This window comes from Pelophylax lessonae, assembly GCF_965119305.1.
Source record: "Pelophylax lessonae genome assembly, chromosome: 4".
Lineage (NCBI taxonomy): Eukaryota > Metazoa > Chordata > Amphibia > Anura > Ranidae > Pelophylax > Pelophylax lessonae.
In genome coordinates, this window is record NC_138771.1 from 606,201,266 (window position 1) to 606,227,628 (window position 26,363).

Consider the following 26,363-nt stretch of genomic DNA (forward strand, 5'->3'; position numbering starts at 1 on the left):
AGACGGATCAAAATTTGAATTTCGATCCATCTCTTGCCAGCTTTAGGTTGGTCATGCACAATTCATGTTTTTGCCCGATTCCTGCTGAATCGGCCAAAATCCAATTCCTAGTAAAGCCTTGTCCAAACTACTTTTTTTTTTTTAAAGTAACATAAAAAAAAAAAAAAAATATATATATATATATATATATATATAAAAAGCACCGTTTTAAGCCGCTGTACTAACTATGCAAAGTTAGTATAACGATCTCCCCCGTTGAGCTGTTGTGTTCTGAGAGCGCTGATCAGGAGCCGGTTTTCCAGCATGCTCATCCCACAGAAGGCAGCCAAACTGGCAGCTTCGGTCAAGGCAGGTTGGCATACACATGGGCCGAATGTCAGCTTTTTTTTTTTTTTAATTGAAATGCCCGATGTCTTTCAACATTTGGCCCGTGTGTAAGGGGTGTTGACCGAGTCAGCCCACCCACCTCAAAAAACTTAATTTATATATGTGAAGATGCCGGGTAGGACAGCTAAACAGTGGCTGTATCAGATGCAAGTAGCCTTGGGTGTTTCATCGGCTTGAATACAATAACCGGCAACGGAGATTCCTCCACCCATGCCAAACGGCTTCTAGATTTCTCTTGTTCAGTTTCAGGTCAGGTTTTTTTTTCCTATCTTTTCCTGCTGGGGACATTCTCACTGATTGGGTCCGGATTCCAGGATGTTTAGGAAAATCCACCCCTACTCACTGTCAGAGACCCAGCCTAAATCCAAGGACATCCCTATCATCTCTTATGTAGGAGAATTTCCAACCTCTTCCGAACAGAAGATGTCATATACATAATCTAAGTCAGTTCTGCACAGGGGAGGACTGGGCCAGGGGGGGGAAATGCCCCCCGGGCCGCACTGATTCCCTGTAAAAAGGCTGCACCGCTTCTGCCACAGACATGCCTAAATGATTCCTGGTGAAGAGAAGTAAAAAGACTCCACTGCTGACTTACTGCGTGCGGGATGAACACAAGGACAGAGTGCAGGCCTCCCCCCCAGTATGGATGGCATAAACTGTGTCTGAGCAGAGGCCGGTTCCATGCCCCCCCCCCCCCCAACTGCCCCCTGCTGGCCAGGTCAGGAACCCAGATTCGGCCTGGGAGTAGAGAGTACCTGGTACAGAGCTTCAGCCTGGAATGAGGGTCAGGAGGAGGCCAAGAAGTGGGAGAGGGGCCCAGTCGCGGCACCATGGGCCTCTGGTTTGTACTTGCCCCCTGGCTGAAAGTTGCCAGTCAACCCCTGGTTCTGCACCACAATCTGTGTCCAACAACCTCCATTCACCAATAAAGGTAATGAGGACCATCTTGACATACAGGATCTCAAGCTGTTTCTCTGCCCATAAAGTCTGATGACCCATATAAAATTAGCCCGGAGGGGGACCTTTAAGCTGGATACACACCATCCAACTTTTGTGGTTAGATTTCCTTTAGATTTACCTTTTCTATGTAGTGCAAGGGCCTGCCAGATTGCATACAAATTCAAAGTGTTTAGGTCTGACCTCATATTATATGGTTTTGGTAAGTCTAAAAGGAAAAAAAAAAGTCTTCAGAAAATCTTATAGCGTGTATGGCCCATTACTCAGTAACTGGAGAGTTTCACAAAAATTCACACTTGGGCATAAGTGTTGCTGTGCAATTTGTTGCACATTTTGCACGTTTTTCAGCCTTAAGCATTTTTTGTTTTAGCCAACGGGAAGCTAATTACTTGGTGGAGGAGGAGATGTTGGTTAGGTGAGAAATCATTGGAGAATGCAAATTACGTGTATTTTTCAGGTGCCGCCATTGAGGTTTGTTAAATCAAAAAAAAAAAAAAAAACACATGATCATGCTCCATAGAAGCTACTGTACTTTTTTTGAATGTCGAGTGACAGCACATCGCTCAAATGAGAACAATAGATTGACTTGGAAACCTGATATCAAGCATGAAGCACCTCGGGAAACATGCTTCAAATCATTCAGGCTGGGTTCGCACTTATGCGAATTGGATGTGGGTTTCCCTGCATCCAATTCGCATGACAGGAGACGGTGACGGACCACACACCGCAAGGGCGGCGGTCTGCACTGGAAAAGGGTCCTGTGTGTCTTTTGCTTGCTTTCAGGTCCAAATGCAGACCTGATTTGCACCTGAAACGGAGAACAGGGACACATCTGACCCCCTGCTGTGAACTGCGGCTGTAGCCAGTGTGAACCCGGCCTCAGGTGTCAATGGGGGCTTGAAAAAAATAATAATAATAATAATAATAATAATAATAATAATAATATTATATATGTGATAGAGAAAAGGAAGTGCTGCGCTGTTCTATGGTAACAAATAATATATAATATCTACATATTATTTATTACCATAGAGAAAAGGAAGTGCTGCGCTATTCTATGACATTGGTCTATTTGACATAAGGAATTTGTCATTTTGGCGTTTGCGGCTATTCTTTCGGAGTAAATATTGTTGAGTACCCCCCCCCCCCCATTTTTTTTTTTTTCAATAATATTATACACACACACACAAATTATGAAACTAGAGATAGTTCCCAGAGGAATGGTGACAACTTTCTGTAAAACAAAAAAATAAACAGAAAAGAAAACAAAAACACACAACTACTGCTATAACATAAAAGCTGCTACAGGGCTGAACTCACACCCTTGTGATGAGCTCCATTACGGCATGCATCTACACAATGCCTGTTACTTCACACGAAGCGTGCAAACATGTTGCGCTGAGGTTCATTTGGAGCGACACCCCAATGCACTAAGGTAATACAGCTCCAGTGCACACGCGGTGTTGAACCACAATTCATGATAATGCAGTACGGTACATTGCAGTGTAACGTGTTGTGTATTACAGTTTTCTAAGGCATTTTGAGGTGTTGCCAGTCTATTCAACTTGAGTGTGCAAAAAAAAAAAAAAAACACGCATTAACACGTGTTTTAATGCAATGCAGAGTAACACAGAGGTCTGCACACAGATTCCTCTCGGTATCTCCGTGTATCCAGTAAAACAAACAGGGGACTCCTGTTCTCAGCACAGGATATACAATGGATGCACAGGAAATGGAATGATATGATCAGGTTTATCTAATGGCAGCTCAGTAGTCTGGTTTGCTTAAGCCCCCCACCCCGCTTCACACCTGTGCAACTTGTCATGCGGTTTAACAGTTCCAAATAGCTTGACACGTTGCACCCTATTGTCAGCAATGGAATTGTTCAAATTGGTGTGACTCTGACTTTGTGGTGCCGCACTCATTTGGAAGATGAAGTTGCACAAATGTCAGGCTAGTCGAACCTCAAATCTTACTGACTGGTGGCTTTGAAAATCATGCTACTTCAAGTGAAGAAGCACAATTTCAAAGTCGCGATCAGTGCCGGTTCACATTTGTGCGATCTCAGAGAGTGCACTGCTCCTAAAATTACATGCGATCTCTGTGCGGAGCAAATTCAGCCATACAGTTTGTATGTCTGAATTCGCACCGCAATCGCACAGGACCCTTTTTTTGGTCCGCAGCAGAATCGGATCGCATGGTGGTTCACACTAGTGCGATCCGATTCTGTGCAAACTTTCAGATCGCACTGCGATATGCGATCTGATCTGGGGGTGTTGTTAACTTTTAATTGACACCCCCAGCGTATCGCATATGGCAGTGTGAACTGCCAGGGGTGCGGATGTGACACGGGAACATGTTGTATATTCGCAGCGTTCCCGCATCGCAGAAATGTGAACCGGCACTCAGTGCCGGTTCACACATGTGCGGCTGCGGCGATCGCATGTAATATCGGAGCGCACTGCTCCTTCATTAAATGCGATCGGCTGTGCGGTGCGAGTTCAGCCATACACTTTGTATGGCTAAATTCGCACCGCACCCGCAGCAAAGACGCACAGGACCCTTTTTTGCAGCCGCATCAGGATCGGATCACACACTTGTGCGATCCGATCCTGTGCGAACTGCAAGATCGCACTGCGATATGCGATCAAACTGGGGGTGTCGTTAAGATTTCATTGACACCCCCAGCGTATCCCATATGGCAGTGTGAACTGCCAGGGGTGCGTTTGCGATGCGGGAACTGGCTGCGAATTCGCAGCCTTCCCGCATCGCATAAGTGTGAACCGAGCCTTAGCCCCCGTTCACACTAAGGCGACCTGTGAGGCGACCTGGTCGCCTCACAGGTCGCCGCAGGTCGCCTCCCATAGGGAAGCTGCGGACCCGTTCTAATAGGAGCAACACAAGTCGCTCCGACTTAGAAAAAAGGTCCGGAGCTTCTTTGGGGCGACCGCCATAGACTTCAATGTTATGAAGTCCGTGGCGGCCGCTCCGAGGTCGCGGCGCGCTGCTCGCACCGCGACCTCGGAGGTCGCCCTGGGAAGTAGCGTCGCGTGTATGTGAACCGGCGCTTAGTGTGAACTAGGGCTTATGTTTATTTTTGTGATCAGTATCCATTGCTGCCAGCAAGGCACACTTGGCTGCTGAACAAAGGGGAAACAAACAACAACAACAACCCAACTGTAATAACAAAACAAACAAAATGAAACCTAATGTGGATTGGTTTCCATTGCCAGTTTACAGATACTTGGTTGATAAAGATTTTATAGAAAACAAAAAACACACCACAACAACAGTATTATCAAACAAACAAAACTTACAACACACTGAGATCAATATCCTTTGCTGCCTGCTTACAGTCAACTTGGCTGCTGAATAGTCTATGGAAAGCCAACAACAAAAACTATACAAACTGTAGTAGCAAAGGAATAAAAAATGCAAGCATAATGTAATAAGTATCCATTGTTGCCTGCTTACACACACACACACACACACACACACCCCCAAAAACGAAAAAAAAAAAAAAAAAATATTTATATATATATATATATATATATATATATATATATATATATATATATATATATATATATATATATATATATATATATATATATATATATATATGATATGATCAGTATCCATTGCTGCCTAATTTTAAGCAACTTGGCTGCTAAACAGTCTATGAAAAACATAAAAAAAAAGAAAAAAAAAAAGGAAAAAAAAAAAGGAAAAAAAAAAAAAAAAAAAAAAAAAAAACACCCGCACACAACACAAACACAGCACAGCGAGAACTGTAAAAGCAAGCAGCCAAACATTAAAAAATGATGTGGTCAGTATCCATTGCTGACTGCTTACAGGCAAATAGCAGTCTGAAAAAAGTAAAAACAAACAAACGCAGCAAAAAACTATAATAGTAAATAAACACACATTAAACTTCATATTATCAGTAGTACCCATTGTTGCCAGCATACAGGGAGACTTTATATAATGAATCTAAATAAATGAATTGCTGATCCCAAACAGGATGATAAAATGTTGTAAATTAACTATTTTATAGATACCATTACAAGATAATAACTACAATGTATCACATTTCTACTGATGCCCCAGATAGTCCAGTGACCAAGGAAGATACATTGTAAGCATAACACACAGGATCAGTGGTCACCATTGTCCTGGTGGAAGGTGCCTGTGGGTGACCCTCTCAGGTCATGTGATCATAGATAATAAGAAGCACCTGCAACATGTTAGAACACAAGCAAGGCTTACCTGATGCAGAGGATCCTATGCTGGAAAGCTCCAATCCAAATCACACAGGAGAGAAGTCTGACTCCAAATCCACCACTGCCAGCCCTGTGTCTCCCCTCCCATCCCAGACACCTCTACTCCCTCCCTCTATTCTCACCCCCATCTGATTGTCCAGGTGATGGGGGAGGGGGCAGGTCAGAATGGCATGGAGATTGGGGGGTGGGGGTGTTTACAATGAAACCCCAGCAGGGTGACACTGGATGTCCCAATAGTCACCTCTGCTCCTGTAATCCCTTTTCTATTGTTAGGTTAGATTTTCATTTAATTTCCCCCAATTTCCTGGAATTATCTACAAATTTCCTTCATCCCCATTGTAATGATGCTGAACACACACAGCCATCATCCCCATCGTTTGTTAGCAGGCAGGTGATCTGCAGCAAGTATCAGAAACCTTTTGTAGTGAAATGTAACCATTTCCTTCCTTGTGCTGCACTAACGAATGTGCGTTACCACGCGTCATGTCGCACGGTAAAGTATGGAATGGTAAGGAAGTCAATGGGCCGGATGTTAAGGAAGTCAATGGGCCGGATGGTAAGGCAGTCCACTCCCAATGAATGGGCCGACGCACCCTAAGGTGCCTAAAATTGTACATGATTCTTTTTTTTTCATATGTTGTGGAGTGCTACAATGCAGTTTTTTGGCTCGGGATCCTATTCAAAATGAATGCCACCGCCATACAGGAACGCATGTTGTGTGCTACAATGTAGGAGTGGGGTTCCATTTAAAATGAATGGAAGTGCAATCCATGTCACGTTCATTACAGCACGTTGTGATAACGCAGGTGGAAAGTCAAGTGTTGATGCAACATGGACATGTAAAGTTGGTTTTATACCAAGCTAATAATAACTACAAAACGACACCCCTAAAAACTGGCTATCTATCATAACTAGAGATGGGCTCGGACGAGTTCGAGTTTGCATGCAGGGCAGCCATCAGACATGTTGGGGCCCCTACACAGCTTTAGGCCTGGGCCCCTCTGGGACTGACCACCATCATACCCGCAGGGCCCGCCCTCTGGCTGCCCCACTGAATCTGCCCACTGACCATGCCACCGAGTCCTTCAGTGCACCCACTTCTTTTTTAACAATCTTACAACTTAATAAATGAAAATGAATCCAATTCATCAAAGAGACAGCCTCATATATTCAGCAAAGATACATCCCAATCCAGCAAAGAGACAGACTCATATAATCAGCAAAGATACATCCCAATTCATCAAAGAGACAGCCTCATATACTCAGCAAAGAGATATCCCAATCCAGCAAAGAGACAGCCTCATATATTCATCAAAGAGACATCCCAATTCATCAAAGAGACAACCTCATATACTCAGCAAAGAGATATCCCAATCCAGCAAAGAGACAGCCTCATATATTCAGCAAAGAGACATCCCAGTTCATCAAAGAGACAGCCTCCTATTTTCAGCAAAGAGACATCCCAATCCAGCAAAGAGACAGCCTCATATTTTCAGCAAAGAGACATCCCAATTCATCAAAGAGACAGCCTCATATATTCAGCAAAGAGACAGCCTCATATTTTCAGCAAAGAGGCATCCCAATTCATCAAAGAGACAGCCTCATATTTTCAGCAAAGAGGCATCCCAATTCATCAAAGAGACAGCCTCATATTTTCAGCAAAGAGACATCCCAATCCAGCAAAGAGACAGCCTCATATTTTCAGCAAAGAGACATCCCAATCCAGCAAAGAGACAGCCTCATATTTTCAGCAAAGAGACATCCCAATCCAGCAAAGAGACAGCTTCATATATTCAGCAAAGAGACATCCCAATTCATCAAAGAGACAGTCTTATATATTCAGCAAAGAGATATACCAATCCAGCAAAGAGACAGCCTCATATTCAACAAAGAGACATCCCAATCCAGCAAAGAGACAGCCTCATATTTTCAGCAAAGAGCGCAATCCTGCGAATGGACAACCCTCCAGCTGCATCAGGTTACTCTGCAGCCGCCATGCTTTAGCAATTGCTAGTTAATACAGCAGCAACAACTCGATCTCGCTGGTTGGGCCCCTCGGAACGCCTGGACCTCCTACATGTGTATGGGCTGTTCCCTCCTGATGGCTGCCCAGATAGCACGTGCCCGTTCCCACCAGGAAGCCAACATTGCAGTCTGCTAATCACAGGCACTGAGACATTTCCTGGTCAGTGCAGCTGCAGATATCGGGAAATGTCTCAGTGCCTGTGATTAGCGGTGTGCAGTGTCGGCTTCCTGGCGGGATCGGGCACATGGGAACTTGAACACGCCCAGCTCTAGTCATAACCCTTATCAAAGTGGAACTTTTATCAAAAAATTACCTTTTTTTCTACCTGTAGGAGCATATAACTGAAAATGCCTGAAAAAGCCATAGTGTGCATGGACACATTGGCTAACATGGAGAAGAGTTTCCAGGCAGAAAAAATATGAGCTCAAAAGCCTGTAAGAGCCACAATTAAACCCTCCTATCCTTTACAGCCAAGGAAACTGCTTATGTTTGATCTGCAACTGCCATGATCAGTTAGGATACCAAACATTTGATGGTTTGAAAGTTTGGTTGAGGATACAAGCAAATGTGACAGTTAGCATTTCCGGTCACAAGCCCTGAGGAAGGCAGACCATTCCCCTGAAACACGTTGGCTTTATTGTTGTTCTTAAATAAATTGTGTAAACAAACTTCCATGTGGGGGGGACTATTTCTCACTACCATTTTTTACTACGTGATCCCAACTACATTTGCTCTTCTAAAGAGCGATTCTGCACAACCCTGAGGTCCTCTACAAACCCACAAACCTGTGTACATGGTGTTCCTCTACCTGCTGTTTTTTGGGATCTGCTTAGGAATGCTATGGCTATGCTATGGCCGATACAGTTCCATTGTAAGGAACATTGTGCTGGCCGTCAGACAGATTGTGCCAGTCACAAAGGCTTGCGCTAATGCATGTTTTTGCACATGGGAGCCTAGCTAGGCCTGCAATAGGAATGTGTGTACAATCACAAGCTTGTGTATGAACAGGACCATCTATCAATGATACTGGGGCCTAGTGGCCTATTTAAACCTGGGGCCTGCATTGGATCAGTGCTGGATGGTCTTTCAGCTTGTACTTCTGTTATCCTTGATCCTAAATTCACTTGACTATCTTATTGACCAGGCTTTCCTCTGACCTGCCTCTGGACTACCCCTGCCTGTTAATGTCTACTGCCTACCTGTCTTATCAACCTCAGCCTGAACCCTTGATGAAGATTGTGTCTAAAGATACCTTGCTAACCTTTGCTCATTTCTGACATTGAACCTGCTCCTGATTTGGTGTCTTCCTACCTTTCTGTGGCTTGGCTTTTGACCTGGCTCTGCTGTCTACTGGTCTGGGTAAAGTTGGGGTGCCCTCATCGCTATGCTTCTGCCTACCTGACACCAGCGCTCCCAAATTCGAGACCCCACCATTGCTGTAACAACCCCTGTCTGAAATTTCAGGGGTGCTCGGACTTAAATTGTGCATAAGACCACCCTCATCATCTCCAGTTCTTCATACAGGTATGTGACAACCATGATGGAAAGGGGGACTTGGCAAATGGGCAATAAATTTCCCCCTTCCTCAGGGCTTTTACATCCAATTGGATACCCAGTTAGCTGCCCTCACTGAAGTCACTTTGTACCAACCCTCAGATATTCCACTATCCCATCCTCAATTAAGATATTTGGTATGCATCTCTTCTAATTGTATTTACAAATTTGTATTAAAGCCCTGAGGAAGGGTGGTCAATTTCCCTTAAATGCGTTGGCTGTACCAATGCTCTTGTTCAAAAATATAATTCCCCCATCGTGATCAGAGAGGTTGTAATGAAATTATATGTGTAATTTATGCTCCTAGAACACCTGACGGTGCTCCTTGCACGTATGTGGCAAGGCTGTGTAAAAGTCTCACACATGTGGTATTGGCATACTCAGGAGGAGTAGCAGAATGTATTTTGGGGTGTAATTGCAAGTATGCATATACTGTGTGTGAGAAATAAAATGTCTTCATTTTTCTATGAATTGTGGGAAAAAGTTACAACTTCAAAAAACTCACCATGCCTCTTACTAAATACCCTGAAATGTCTACTTTACAAATAGGGGTCATTTGGGGGGGGGGGGGTATTTGTACTGTCCTGACATTTCAGGGCCTCGAGAAATTAGATAGGCCGTCGGTACATCAGGTGTGATCAATTTTAAATGATTGGCACCATAGCTTGTAGACTCTATAAGTTTCACACAGACTAAATAATAACCACTAATTTGGGTTATTTTTACCAAGAAGTATACGTTTTGGCCCAAATTTATGAAAAAAAAATTACTTATTTGCAAAATTTTATAATAAAAATTAAAACAAAATGTTTCTTTTTTTTTTCAAAATTTTTGCTCTTTTTTTTCACTTATATCGCAAAACATTGTATACATTATCTCTGTATATATTCATGTTATCATTATTGATATGTGTTCAGCTATTTATCAATAAACTCTTATGTCCAGTCTCCTCACTTAAAGTCCCACACTCTTGTTTTTATCTTTGTTCATACAGTAATTTAGGGATGGAGGAAACTGGACAATGTGTGTGGCCAATTATAGACAAAAAATCTCTCTTTTCTCTATATCGCAAAAAATAAAAACCCCAGTGGTGATTAAATACTACCAAAAGAAACCTCTATTCGTGTGAAAAAAAATTTGATTGGGTACAGCGTTGCATGACTGAGTAATTATCATGAGAGCGCTGAAAGCTGAAAATTGGTCTGGGCAGGAAGGGGGTGTAACTGCCCTGTATGGAAGTGGTTAATAATTAGAGATGAACTTCTGGTAGACAGCTAAATAATTAAATAAGGGAGCTGTTTTGCCTAAAAAAAGGGTTTGTATTGCACTTCATCCAGTCCTGAGATTTACACAGCTCTGCCACACAGCACAGCTCTGTCTGGCATGGCAACAGCACCCACATCCATGTATATTTTGAATGCACATCCATCCACAATGGTCATATTAGGTCAATGCTGTCTTGAGCATCCCAGCCGCTTTGTGTATGTGCAGCTGCAGGACAGGGGTACTCCACCTGACGTTGGTTGACCCAGCAGTTACAGCTTCCTTCTGGGTTCAGAGCAAACCCAAGCTTATCCCTACTACTGACTAGGACCTAAGTAGTGGACTAAAGTGGTTTCCTCTTCTGCCTATGTCTTGGCTCAGCCCTGGTTACTGAAACAGATGTCTGCATTCACAGATTCCCTCTCACCTGTTTCAGCGACCGCTTCAAATTTGGGATTTCCCATCACCTTCTATCCCAGTAACAATGGTCACCAGGGTGACTAAAGTCCATGGATTTTCCCTGCAGGGAACAATACACAGGGGTTCAACTCTTCCACACTCTATCTAACCATTTACCAAGGCTAGCTGCCAATGCATCAAAATGCATCTTGCGCTGCCATTGACTTCTAAGGGCCTCCCTCAGGGACCAGTTCGGTATAATTTTGCAATTTAACACACACGTTTCAACTTGCTAACACGTACAGTATTTCACTAAAGTGAGTACACCCCTCATATTTTTGTAAATATTTTATTATATCTATTCATGTGACAACACTGAAGAAATGACACTTTGCTACAATGTAAAGTAGTGAGTGTACAGCTTGTATAACAGTGTAAATTTACTGTCCCCTCAAAATAACTCAACACACAGCTTTTAATGTCTAAACCGCTGGCAACAAACGTAAGTACATCCCTAAGTGAAAATGTCCAAATTGGGCCCAAAGTGTCAATATTTTGTGTGGCCACCATTATTTTCCAGCACTGCCTTAACCCTCTTGGGCATGGAGTTCACCAGAGCTTCACAGGTTTAGGATGGATATGTCTGTCCCGACAATCCACATCTTATTTTTCATCCGACTACACATCTTTTTCTGTATCTTGTTTTGTTTTTTCATCGGCTTTTTCTATTTTGTTCTATACCTTTCTTTATCTCATTTATACAAATTTGGTTTTATTTTACATGTCTTTATTATCTGTTTCTACTCTATTTTTTCATATTCCCCTTTTTCTTTCACTTTTTCATCACTATAGGGTGATTTCTCTTTTCTTTCTTTGTCTTTTCTTCCCTTTTTTTGTCACTTTTGTCTATGTGGGTTATTTTTTCTTTTTTCATTCATGGAAGTCTGCCGTGTTCCTCTCCTGTTGGCAATTAGCAATTATGGCTAACAACCTTGTAGCTAATTAAGGGAGATTGGTCCTTGGATTGTATTTTACTATTTAGTCAGCGTCTTCTCATGTATTCACATGGTTATGATTAAGCAAAAGTAATTTCGTGAAACGCTTCAACTGTGTTTGTCCCCTGTCTCTAAATTTAGTCACCATGGATTGTTTGGATTATTTGGATCTTTAATAAACGGATTTTATCATTTCATACCTTCAAGCTGGAGTGCGGTTGCCTATTTCTATTTGTGTACAGCTTCACAGGTTGCCACTGGAGTCCTCTTCCACTCCTCCATGATGACATCACAGAGCTGTTGGATGTTAGAGACCTTGCGCTCCTCCACCTTCCATTTGAGGATTACCCACAGATGCTCAATAGGGTTTAGGTCTGGAGACATGCTTGGCCAGTCCATCACCTTTACCCTCAGCTTCTTTAGCAAAGCAGTGGTCGTCTTGGAGGAGTGTTTGGGGTCATTATCATGTTGGAATACTGCCTTGCGGCCCAGTCTCTGAAGGGCATCTGCTTTGCTTCAGTAGGAGAGAGTGAGAGCGATACCACGGAATTTAACACACCTGCTCCCCATTCACACCTGAGACCTTGTAACACTAACGATCACCTTTGCATTTTTTTATTTTTTGCGCTATAAACAAAAAAAGGGGCGACAATTTAAAAAATATATATATATATATATATATATATATATATATATATATATATATATTTTACTTTCTGCTATAAAACATCCAACAAAAAAATTGAATAAAAAAAAAAAATCTAATTTCTTCATCAATTTAGGCCAATATGTATTCTATTACCTATTTTTGGTAAAAAATATCGTATTATAGCATCTACAAATTATGGGATATTTTTATTTATTTTTTACTAGTAATGGCGGCGATCGGTGACTTATAGCGTGTCTGCAGTTTTACGGCGGACAATTTGAATACTAAAGCCCCGTACACACGTAGCGATTGTCGGCCGTAAATATTCGGCCGCCGAACGATCAGCCGATTGTCGACTTGTTAGTATGATGCTTCTGACAACCGACAGCGACTTTTCGGCTGAACAGAATCTGTTGTGCAGGCATTAAAATTTTTGTTGGCCAACACCAGAACGGCCGATTGTTCGCCAGTCAGTACAGAATTCGGCCGACAAACAGCCGATTAGCAAGACTGGGCATGCTCAGAAAAGAAAAAACACTCCGGAAAGTTAACCATCACATGACATCACTTCTGCAGTCGGCTGTTGTTGGCCGACAAAATTCATGTGCAGTCTTTTGCAGTTTTCAGCCGAAAGGACAGCACCGGACAAAAGACGGCCGATCGTTTGGCCGACATTCGGGACGTGTGTACGAGGCTTAACTGACACTTTCTGGGGACCAGTGACATTACTACAGTGATCAGTGCTAAAAAAAATATGCACTGTCACTGTACTAATAACACGGGCTGGGAAGGAGTTAACATCAGGGGTGATCAAATGTTAAACGCTAAAGGGTTCAATGTGTTCCTAGCCAGTGTTTGTGTACTGTGGGGGGGGGGGAGGTGCTTTTACCAAGGGAAGGCATTGATCCATGTTCCTGCTTTGCAGTGTTATTTTTTTTTTACACATTTTTTTTTAGGAGCCCCGTATGGCGGGCTTTGCTGAAATATCAGGGGTTTAAACAGGGGGAAACTGCGTCACACAGGGTCATTAGGGTGTGCCCAGGCACACCCTGTGCGCACGCCTATGTACTAGGGATCGACCGATTATCGGCAAGGTCGATATACCGAGGGCCGATATGCACTTTCCCCAAGGTGGCCGATATTGCCGATATTTCGGGAAAGTGCTGTACCGGAGTGATGTCTGCAGCTAGAGGCATCACCCCGGTACCGGCGTCCATAGCCGACGAGAAGCCGATCGGCTGTCATTACAAGGAGCGGGAGGGGACGCCCCCCCCTGCTATAGGGCGGTCGGCAAGTTGGAAAACTGGTGGGGGCGCTGTGAATGAAACTGCTCGGGTTCAAAGTATAGTTATTCCACCACTACTCTCATGTGTCTATCTAGGAATTCATGTTTTATAGCTGTGAAAAAAAGTGTGTTTGGAGGAAGGTTCAGCAGTCAGAACAGAGCGCAGTGGGGGAATCCTCCTCTCCGCAATAATAAACTTCCGCTACACCGCTCTCCATCTCTCTGCATGAATCTCTTCTGAACAGAAAAGGTTAAAGGGGACTTCATCCTGCAGGGACAGATTTGACTCTGCGACCTGAGACCCCTGCCACGTCGCTTACACAACAACTCTACTTACATAACGGCGCCATTCTGTGACAGGCCGACAGCACAGCTGCTATTAGAGCGATGAATTTTTAGCAATGTCCTTTTTTTAAGCATTATTGCATCGCTTGTCTTAAAAGATATGTAAACCCGTACAAAAAATGTCTTTTATTGGGTCCCTTTCACACCTCAGCGTTTTGTAGCTTGAAGCTCGAACCTCGGAAACGCCGGAGGAGAAAAAAAAATCTATTATTTTTTATGGAGTTGGTTCATATCTCCACTACAAGTCATCTGAAGCCAAACGCATGAAGCAAAAAAAAAGTTCTGGAGCTTTTTTGTAGCTTGAATTGGGCAGATTGGTGTGTTTTTTTTTGTTCCATGGAAACGCTAGATTCGTGCAATGTTGAGTTTTTAGCACGTTTTGTCACGCGTTTCCCGATTGTTTTTCTGCTCAAATGCAAAAATTAAATAAAAATAAATAATGGTTAATTAAAAAATAAAATACATAATAAACATCATGAATATATCTCTTAGATTGTAAGCTCTAACGAACAGGGTCCTCTGATTCCTACTGTATTAAAGTGTATTGTATTTCTACCCTCAAGTTGTAAAGCGCTGCGTAAACTGTCGGCGCTATATAAATACTATATAATAATAATAATAATAATAATAAAAAAAAATAAAATAACCCAAACCCAACCCCTAACTGCTAACCCTAATATTAACCCCTAATCCTAACCCCCAATCCTAGCCTAAAGAAATAAATAAATAATAAGTAAATAAATAAGAAATAAAATAAATAAATTAACCCCTAACCATAACCTTTAACCTCTAACAAAAAAAAAAATGAATAAATAATAATAAATAAAAGTGGATGAAAAGCTAAAAAACATAGCAACAAAATGATGAAACAAATTTTTCTCTATTGGCTAATAATAAAAAACACCAAAGCTCCAAAATGCTGTACAAAAACAGCTAAAAATGCCCAAAAAAACTTTCAAAAAACGCGCCACTTAGGTGTGAATTCAGCCTTGGTGTGTTAAATATACCACTGTAAGCTTTTTTGTTATATCAAGCCCCGTACACACGTACCGATCGTCGTCATACAAACGTCGGCGGACGAAAGATCTGCCGATTGTACGCTTGTTAGTATGGTGCCTCCGACAGCTGTCTGCGCACATTCTGCGGACAAGAGTCTTTCTTGCAAACATGAAAATTTTTGTATGCCGACACCAGAACGGACGATTGTTCGCCAGTCAGTACAGAATTCTGCCGACAGACCGCAGATTTGCAAGACTGGGCATGCTCAGAAAAGAAAAAACACAGGGAAAGTTAACCATTACATGACATCACTTCTGCAGTCAGCTGAAGTCGGCGGACAACATTCTTGTGCTGTCTTTGCACTTTTCAACAGACATCGACATCCCGGGGAGAAAAGACGAACGTTTGTATGACGACGATCGGTACGTGTGTACGGGGCTTCACTTCAACAAGTGAAAAACATACCTATATATGATATATGTTGCTCCACCTGTAAGCATGGTGTTGATGGAGTGGCTTTCATCCCACTTTCTGTCCCTGTGACAATTGGATTTTGAAAATTTTGAGTTCTCGTGGAAACAAGGATTGGTGGCAAAGCTTCAGTGGAGACATCTTTTTCCCAAGATGACTCTTTCAGGAGTGAATTTCCTTTCCTAGGGGAGATTTCATCCTGTTGTCTCCCTCCGTATGAATCATATGTAAGTCGAATGTTTGCAACTCGGGGACCGCCTGTATAGACAATATAACAGCAAGCGACAATAAATTTTATCTACATATCTCCGGATGTAGACTACCAAATTAAAGCGGAGTTCCGGCCTCAAATACCTTTTTTAACTAAAAATACCCCTATAATACTAATCCATCGCCCTTTACAGAACCGCTATTCTCATACTTACAAGGTGTACAGTATTGGATTTTAGTCAAAATCTTACTTTTAAAAATGCTGTCTGAGCGCGGCCATCTTGGATGTGGGCATCTGAAGCCGCAGTGTAATCTGCTGGGTCCTTCTTCCTGATTCCAGGGAGTGTTCTGGGAGTTCTTCCTGATTCCAGCCTCCTGGGAGTGATGACAAAAAGCTCCCAGGATGCAATGCAAAGGCGGAAGTGATGTCGGTGGCCGTGGCCACAGAGGGGGGAGAAGGAGGAAGAACAATCAAAAATGCCATGAAAATAAGGTAAGGGACCCCCCAAAAAAAATTGAAAATGCCCAATTGTTGATCAGCATAGCGAGCACTCCAGGAATCACTAAAGTTGCAAAATAGGCCGGAACTCCGCTTAATAACGTTTGTTATCCAGGCTCCCGAATATTAATATTGAAGCTACTGATACTGTAGGAAGGAGCCTGGCTTCCCATGGAGCATTGTGTGCTGGGACATGTACTACCTTTTTTTTTTTTTTTTTTCCATGAAGACATTTTTATTTGGAAAGAACAAATTTTCTTCCATTTTCCACTGCTTGTTTTCTGGAAAAGTAAAAAAGTAGCGACTTCCAGTATGTGAAGGTGTTTAAGTACGGTCTTTGAACTACTTAGTACAAATATGTCTTAGTAGTACAGATATATCAAATGATATGAAAGTTTTTATAAAACAATTAGGTGGAGCATAACAGTAAATGTGCATCAACATGAATAAAATGTTACTGTTGTGAGTGAATAAAGAGTCATATATTAAAAGTTTTTGATTATGGGCCTGTTTTCTCATTATCCATCCACTTGACCTCCGGAAGGTTTTACCCCTTTCGTGACCAGGCCATTTTTTGCGATACGGCACTGCGTTACTTTAACTGACAGTTGCATGGATGTGTGACACTGTGCCCTATTTTTGCCACAAATAGAGCTTTCTTTTGGTGTTATTTGATCACCTCTGTGGTTTTTATTTTTTGCGCTATAAACAAAAAAAGACTGACAATTTAAAAAAATATATATATATATTTTTTACTTTCTGCTATAAAACATATCCAATAAAAAAAATGTTAAAAATCTATTTTCTTCATTAATTTAGGCCAAAATGCATTCTGCTACATATTTTTCGGTAAAAACAAATCTCAAAAAAGTGTATATTGATTGGTTTGCGCAAAAGTTATAGTGTCCAAAAACTATGGGATATATTTATATTTTTTAATTTTTTTTTTTTTTACTAGTAATGGCAGCGATCAGCAACTTATAGCGGGACTGCGATATTGCGGCAGACAAATCGGACACCTGACACTTTTTGGGATCCAGTGACACCAATACAGTGATCAGTGCTAAAAATAGGCACTGTCACTGTACTAATGACACTTGCAGAGAAGGGGTTAACATCTAGGGCGATCAAGGGGTTAAATGTGTGCCCAACATGTGTTACGGTGTGTTACAGAAGAGAGCCCTGTGTTTATTTAACTACACAGGGCTCACTTCGGTAACGTCCGGAGCCAATGGTCAGGTGCCGGCGGCCAATCAGCGAGCAGAACCCGATTATTGGTTTGTGCTGCAGCCAATTCCAGCAAAGCCGGGGTGGCGGGGGTGCTCCCTACCCCAGTGCGTGGATCATGTACTAGGTATGTGATCCTGTGCAGGAGAGCTGCCTTGCCACCGTATATGTATAGTATACGGTCGGCAGGCGGTTAACCGATCATGTACAGTGCTATTTAGGTATTTTTTTTTTTTTGTAATTCGCTTTATTTATAGAAGAATATCACAGAACATAGAGAACACAAGAACTGTATCTAGTTCAGAAAAAGGGTAGTCAGCCATCATAGTCAAGTACTAGTGATGGGAAGAAAATAAAAACTTGTTCCAGAACAAATTAAGATAAAAATGTAGCCAGAGAAAGAGGACATGTACGTGTTATTAATACCATGAATCCAAAACAGTACCTAGGATCCATTGATTTCCAGTCTCTAACAGAATAACCTTTGAGCATTAAAAACTTGCCTTGGAAGACAACCTTGAAAGATCTAAGATCGGAAAAAAGGTGTGGGGGGGTAAACAGAACAGAGGTACCGGGACCAGTTGGGGGCAAGAGGGAGGGATCTGGGGGGCTCTCCCTAGGGGGTAAGGACAGAAGTATTGCTAGCTACACAGGTTGAGACCACTTTTAAGTAGGCATCCATAAAGATAAAGTACTGCCAGGGCATCCGGGTAGACTGGAAGGTCTCTTAGGTGTTATGCAAGGTAGTCATAACGTCTTTCATGTCGATATTCTCACTGACCTTCGCAAACCAAAAAGATTTTGTGGGTGGGCATGTTTGTTTCCGCCTGAGTGGAATACATGCCAATGCCACATTCAAAAGGTCCAAAAGTCAAGGAGGATTTATATTTTTTGGTAGGACTATCTAACAAGTGAAGTAAACAGGCCGTCAGGTAATATTTCACATCCACGGACGTAAGCTGTCTGATGATGACTGTGACCTCACGTTAAAAGGGTTGTATGCTGGGGCACTGCCAAAATATATGGTATAAAGTCCCCTGGGTACCTCCTCACCTCCAACAGTCACCTGGGACCTGTGGGGAGATACTATGGAGAAGAGCAGGCACTCTATACCACCTAGTGAGTAACTTGTAACTCGTCTCGTGGAGTCTGGTAGCAATGGAGAAAAATGAAGAATTTTTTCCTGTTGTGATGCTGAGAATTGGTTGTCAAAATCATTTTCCGAATTCATTAGAAAGGAGGAATATGATCAGGGCCTGGATTGATCAGAGAACCGCAAGTAAAGGAAAGGCAGTGACGAGTAGGTTCATGGACATGACAAAGGCAGTCGAAATAACTCAAGGGGCAGGGAATGCCCCGTTGTTTGGAAAGCTTATGGAGGAAATGTAGTAATTGCAGTCTGCTCCTGGAGTCCAGAGGGGGAATAAACAGGCAGGTAATGTTGGAGGAAGAAGGCACTCCACCGTGGGACAAGAACTTTGAAATGGGCTCATCTGCTGTCAGTGAGACATTAAAAGCTTTTGTCGTGAAGCCCTGGAACAAACTTAAGTTTATAAATAATCGGGACAAAGAGTGAAGGGCGAGGCAAGATTTGTGTGCAGCGGAAAGCTTCTATGGCGATCATGATCGTACTTCCTAAGGTGGGATGCTCTTTGAACTCTGGAGGCAGATGGGAAGAGATACAGGGCCAACTCTGGGCTGTGTGACAATGGAGATGGAGAGTTCTTCTATTCATGTTTCTTTTTTATGGTAAAACACAGTGTGACCTTGCACGTAAAGGGTCATATATTTTGAATACAAGACTCATTTTGTATGGCCATGTATTATAAAAATATGTTACATAATATTTCTTATACATAGAATTAATTGCGATTTCCCCAGGAGGAGGGACAGGAGCCATGCCAGGATGTTATTTTAGGCCCGCCAGCCATTGTCCTTGTCTGTCACCTCTTCATCCATTATACAACCATACTCTACTATCACACTTGCAAAGCATCATAAAAGGATTTATTGTAAGTGGACACAACAGACATGGTTGTCCCTGTTTATCCAGCACCCGAGCAGACAATGCACAGTGACTGTGGGAAGTGAAGTGACATTAAAGACAAAATATTCGCTGCTTTATGTGCTGTTGTCTTATAATCGCTGATCTAATATGTAGAGTCATCCACTTATGGTGGGAAGGAAAGCAACATAAATGCAGCTGAAAAAGTCATTGACGTCAAGAGCAGAAAAATGTAATCATGCATGAGAACATGGTCAATCAGTTTTAGTATAGACAAGGTCAAAATGGCGACCACACAGGAACCGACTGAACCAAAAAAAAAAATGCCAATAATATGACCTACAGCTGGAGAATCTTAATATTTATTACGATTTTTTTTTAATGCCCAAATTTAGCCAAAGAGTTAGGGACCCCATCTTTTTTTTTTTTTTTAATTCCCTATTATGCTCATCATACATGTTACAATCTGGCCATACAATCCTTGTATAATCTTTATATTTTTAAAAACTGTGTGAAGAGTTCCTACCTAATCTATCCAATCAACTTGTATTCAATCAGGCAGGCCCGTGCACTACATGCTTACCTGGCCAATGCCCCTGGAAGGTGGATATCACTGAAGTATACACAGCGACTCCAGTGATTTTCACTTGCTTCTGGCTCCCATGCTGATCGACCACCCTGATGCATTCTGAATACAGGTGGTGGGCCGCTCCACATAGGCGCCTTTTAAAAAATGCAAAGCATTCACTGAATGGACGAAGTAGAATTGTCCTAAACCTCTACTTTTCCCCTCACTTTCATTTGTTTGAAATGAGCAGTGCATGTTAGGTTTGTTCGTATGCACTGCTCTGTGCAAGCTACACATCCCACTGTCCCTAGTCCATCTCAGGAGTAAGCAGGAGAGGGTGGCTACGCTACGTTCCCACAAACAGTGGGACCATGGAGAATGAACATATCCACCCTCTAACAGGAAATCAGATCACATCAGCACACAGTCCAGCTTGGGAGCCTAATATCTAATTTAATAGAACTGGTCTTCCCAATGCAATCTGCAGCCAGCTATTTTTTTTTTAACTGGCAAAACACATTTTAAATACAGCTTGCTGGTATGGGGACAAGCACTACGCTGTTGGTGTACAGAGCTCCTTCAGAAATGACATACCCTACTCACATGATTGACTGGCTGCTTTCTCCCTTTTACACCAGGACTGATCATGTGATGACAGTAGGAAGTCCCTGCCGCTCAGCACTCAGGAAGTAGGAAGACCCTCATGTTCAGCACTTAGGAAGCAGGAACACCTTCCCAATCATATCTCAGGAAGTAGGATGTCCCTCCCACTCGACACTCAGGAAGTAGGAAGACCTCATGTACAGCACTCATGAAGCAGGAACACCTTCCTGATCATAACTCAGGAAGTAGGAGGTCCCTCCCGCTCTGCATGCAAGGAAGTAGAATGTCCCTCCCGCTCTGCACTTAGGAAGTAGGAAGACCCTCACGCTCAGCACTCATGAAGCAGGAACACCTTCCCAATCATAACTCAGTTAGTGGAAGTCCCTCCCGCTCTGCACTCAGGAAGTAGGATGTCCCTCCCGCTCTACACTCAGGAAGTAGAAAGACCCTCATGCTCAGGAAGCAGGAACACCTTCCCGATCATAACTCAGTTAGTGGAAGTCCCTCCCGCTCTGCACTCAGGAAGTAGGATGTCCCTCCCGCTCTACACTCAGGAAGTAGAAAGACCCTCACGCTCAGGAAGCAGGAACACCTTCCCGATCATAACTCAGTTAGTGGAAGTCCCTCCCACTCTTCACTCAGAAAGTAGGATGTCCCTCCTGCTCTGCACTCAGGCAGTAGAAAGACCCTCACATTCAGCACTCAGGAACACCTTCCAGATCATAACTCAGGAAGTAGGAGGTTCCTCCCACTCTGCACTCAAGAAGTAGGATGTCCCTTCCGCTCTGCCGTCATGAAGCAGGAACACCTTCCCGATCATGACTCAGGAAGTAGGAGGCCCCTCCCGCTCTGCACTCATGAGGCAGGAACACCTTCCCGATCATGACTCAGGAAGTAGGAGGCCCCTCCCGCTCTGCACTCAGGAAGTAGGAAGTCCCTCCAGCTCAAAACTCAGGAAGTAGGAAGTCGCTCCTCCTCAGCACTCAGGAAGTAGGATGTCCCTCCTGCTTAGAACTCAGGAAGTGAGTGCAATTAGTGTGTGAGCTTTAATTCTATTGTTAGAAAGTGGAAGCGTACAATGATGCTTTTTAAAATGCTTGCAATGTATATAACTGACCAGCATAGGATCGTTTATTTCATCGCCCTAAAATGTAATAGCATTTTAAATGGCCATCTAGTCCTGCGATGTGAATGCACCTATAAGTCATGCAGAGTTCACAGTTCAGGATGCAGCTGTCTCAGGAGTGAAGCCATGCCAAGACCTTTACCTACCTAGGATACAGACACTAAACAGCACCAGGCTGGGGTTGAAACCTTGCCTGCAGCCCGTTACGGCCAAAATCTTTCTGAAAATGGTAGTTGCCCAATGTCAGTTTGTTCCAATGGCTGGAACACTTTTGAATAATTGACCTAAAACCAGTATGCAAAACAGAAATTCTGATTTTAGTTTAAGGGCTCCCATAGACAGCTCAACTTTGTTTGACCTTGCCTGCAACACCCAGGTCAACAAAATTAAATACTGAATCACCCAAGTGAACAATCCTAGATGCAGTCACTGTTCGTAAGCACAACTGCACTCAGATATCCATGGGTGCCAGCTGCCTGAATATAAAAGGCAGCAGTGGGTACTCCCTCATGCATGCTAAACAGCAGTTCATTTCTTGTACAGCCTACCAGCTATTGGCATCTTAAAGTGGTTGTAAAGGCTAAAGGTTTTTTTTTTATCTTATTGCATTCTCTGCATTACGGTAAAACATCTTTTAGGTGCCGCCCCCTGGCCACCCTAAATACTTACCTGATCCCAATCCCGATCCAGCGTTGTGTCTGAGAGCAGAGGCGCTACTCTCTCTCTCTCTATCTATCATCTTCCTCACAGGACTCAGTGAGAGCATCGGGGACCATTGGCTCCTGCTACTGTCAATCAAACCCAGTGACAAGAGAATGGGCAGTGCCAAGCCAAACTGTATGTCAATAGATGCATACAATATGGCTTGGGATTGAGCCTGCACGAATGCCCTTATAGCAAGCGGCTTGCTATGGGGGCACTCGGTGGGCGGGAGGGCAAGGAGCGTGGGGGACCCCAGCAGAGGAGGATTGGGGCTGCTCTGTGCAAAATCGTTGCACATAGCAGGTGAGTATAACATGTTTATCTTAAAAAAAAAAAAACAAATCCTTTACAAACCACTTTATTATTACTTAATGCATGCTCGTTTCAGGTCAGTGACTTGAAAAGTAGCGAACCCGAAGAAAGCCATGCAAAAGGAGGTCACTAATTGCAGTCTGTATAGTACAGATTTCCTTTCATATATATTTATTTTATTTTTTTGGGGTGGGGGTGAAAACCTGGAACAGAATTACATTAAATAACACTCGTCATAGTGTCTCATAGGAGGACCGCTGCAGTTGACGTTAAAGGGGATGTGCACATCTCCTATGGCTCAGTTTGTTCTGCACTCCTGTGACCCATTTTTAGGAGAGTGGGCTGAACTCCGCTCTCTGCTCATGTCACAGAATTCAGCCAAGGAACCATGGCACAACCATAGAGTCAGGATCCGCCAGTTGCCTGGACTGAAACCCCGGCCGATCCCCACCCCTGCGCAGCCCAGCTCTCCAATGAGCGAGGAGGGGGCAGAGCAGAGAGCTATCGCTGACAATCACCAGCTCTCTTCTTGGGGAGCTGTCAGAACCAAACGATCGGCGGGGTTTAATCGCTCGGTTCTCAGCGCAGAGGCGCCGGGAGACAGATGCAGCATCGGACCGATACTGCATTCACCTAGGTAAGGATAAATTGGGAAAAAAGAAAACCCCATACTTCTCTTTTAACCTTAGCAAACAGATCCTTTTAGGCTTACATACTAGGATGGGAGAAGGGATGAGACTGACAATGGCTGCATATTACAATCTGTATCAGTGGTGCGCTATAGTAGATGTGAGTTTGGGGGGGGGGGGGGGGGGGGGCTGGATGTTCCCGGCAGGTTATATAAGGGACACAGACGTCTTCTGTTCTCTGCCCAGAACTGTGCGTCTTTCTGGGGCTCCCTCCTGTGCTTTGATTAGGAGTAATTAAGCAGAAAATCCAAACAGAGAGGAGTGGAGGGGAAAGCGATGAGGAGGGAAAGTGATGGCCAGTCTGATTGACCTGTGCCCGGAACAGAAGACCCGGAGTGGATGGCTGCAGCAACTATACTGGGAAACCCCTCATTCAGAGCAGACCCTCAGCTTAATCATTGCATGGCAGGGAGGATGGAGTAAGACTTCAAAATGCAGGAACCCAAGGCAATCAACCAGATCTAAGTTCAGTAAACATTAGTCAGTTTTCCTTCAAAGTATTTTGGGATTAGATTGTGATTTGCTTTCGTGCTGTGATGAGCTTTCATTGCTGCACAAAGCCTCATTTATATGGGAGTTTTTAAGCATACCCCCATGTGAAAGGCCATGTTTGCCCGCACGGAATGCACAGGTGTTCAGTTTATGCACATCCAGGCAGTCCAATTCATGTGGCTGCAGGTACACAGCTGTTGCCGGCAGTTAGACATCCGTGTGGGTAAAGGTGCATGTTCCCGAACGCAGAGTGTAGGGTTGATTTAGTTAAACTGGATAATGCAAAATCTCAGCTCTGCAAAGAAACCAATCAGCTTCCAGTTTTTTTTTTTTCTATTACAATTAACAAACATGTTATACTTACCTCCTCTGTGCAGTGATTTTGCAGAGAGCAGCCTGGATCCTCCTCATCTCAGATCCCTGGCTGCAGCTCCTGGACCCTCCCTCCCTTTGAGTGCCCCCACAGCAAGCAGCTTGCTATGGGAGCACCCAAGTCAAGCTGCAACTCAATGTATCCTTTCAGACACAGAGCTGCCGTTCGGCCTCGCCCCCTCACTTTTCTGATTGGCTAGCTGTGTTTGATTGACAGCAACGGGAGCCAATGGCGTCCCAGACGGCTGAGGCACTCGTGGACATTGCTGGAACGAGATGGGGCTCAGGTAAGTGTGAGGGGGGCTGCTGCACACAGAAGGTTTTTTATCTTAATGCATTCTAAGATAAAAAACCTTCTGGGGGGGGCGTGGCCTGGAGCGTGATGGGATAAGTCGCATGTGGTCAGAGCTCCGTCTACGCGGTCTCCGTTATAACTATCCTGTCACAATAATCTGGACTATACTTACCTTATTTCACTCCCTGGACTCTCCTGACCCTCCGGGCACTATGTCGCCGCCTAAACGATCCATAGCTACCGGATCGCAGCTTGATAAGTCTCGCCGGCAGGATCCGGCCTTGCAGGCTGAAGATGGCGCTGGCTCCTCCTCCACCTCGGAGCAGATTACGGAGGACACTAACAAGGTACTGGAGGCTATTTCTCTGTGCCAAAGTACTCTTACCTCGAAGATCGAAGAGGTCAAGATAGATATCTCCCTGATTCGGCAGGATATGTCCAAGCTGCGGGAGCGGGTCACCGAGGCTGAGACCCGGATCAGCACAGCAGAAGATATCCTGCATCCCCGCTGAGGACTTCACACGGCAGATTCAGCAACTTCACTCTAAGCAAGACGATATGGAGAATCGTCTGCGGCTCTGTAATCTTCGTTTCATCGGCCTGCCTGAACGTGCTGAAGGTACAGATCCGGCTGGGTTCCTGGAGGACCTTCTTTTCCAAGCCTACGGTCGTGAGTCCTTCTCGGTGATGTTTTCAGTGGAGAGGGCTCATCGGGTTCCAGCGCGACCCCCTCCTCCTGGTGCCCCGGCCCGCACGTTTATCGCCAAATTCCTCAATTTCCGGGATAGGGATAAGATTCTTCGCCTCTCCAGGGACAAGGGGAACCTCCCTTTTCAGCAAGGCCATGTTGCAGTTTTTCCAGATTTCTCCGGTGAGGTCCAGCGTCAGCGTGCACGTTTCCTGGAAGTTACGCGCCGCATGTGAGCCTTGCACCTGAAGTACGCCATGTTGTATCCGGCCCGCCTTCGGGTGGAAGCAGACGATCGCGTCCAGTTTTTTGAGGACCTTTCCCTGGCAATGGACTGGCTAGACCGGCGTAATTTTGCCCCTGCCTGAAGCTTCTCCCTTTGCTGAGACTTTGGACCCTTTTCTTCTCTTGGACTTCCTGCTGGGGCGAAGGGGGATTAATGACTGTTGTGACTAATGCCTGGTTAGTTGATCCTCCTTTGCACCTGCTTTTTTCAGTGCCTTCTTGGTGTGATGTCCGGAGTTCATTACTGCTGTTGAGTTTTTTCTTACCTGTGGGAATTGATATTTATTTTCTGTTATCACTGACTATGGGTAGCCCTTTTTAGCTCTACTGGACTTGCTGTGCGATCCTGTTCCCTCGGAATGGGATCTGCTCTCTCTCCACGTTACTCAGCGAGACTTTCGCCCCCAAATGCTACTGTTGGGTTATTTTTGTTTTTCAATTTTTGTTCCTTGATTTTTCTTATATGCTTACGGATTCTCTGCGTCACTATCCTGGTGGCCTAAGTGTAGTGCCCCGGTCCACGCCTGTTCCCCGACTTGGGGCCCAGGCGGGGTACCGGAGACCTGATCTCTGTGATTTATTTTATTTGTGTGTTCTGTTTGGGTACTATGCTCACACATGTTGGGGTTGGTGTAGAGCCGGGTGGGTTTGGGATTTATGTTTTTCATTTTTTACAT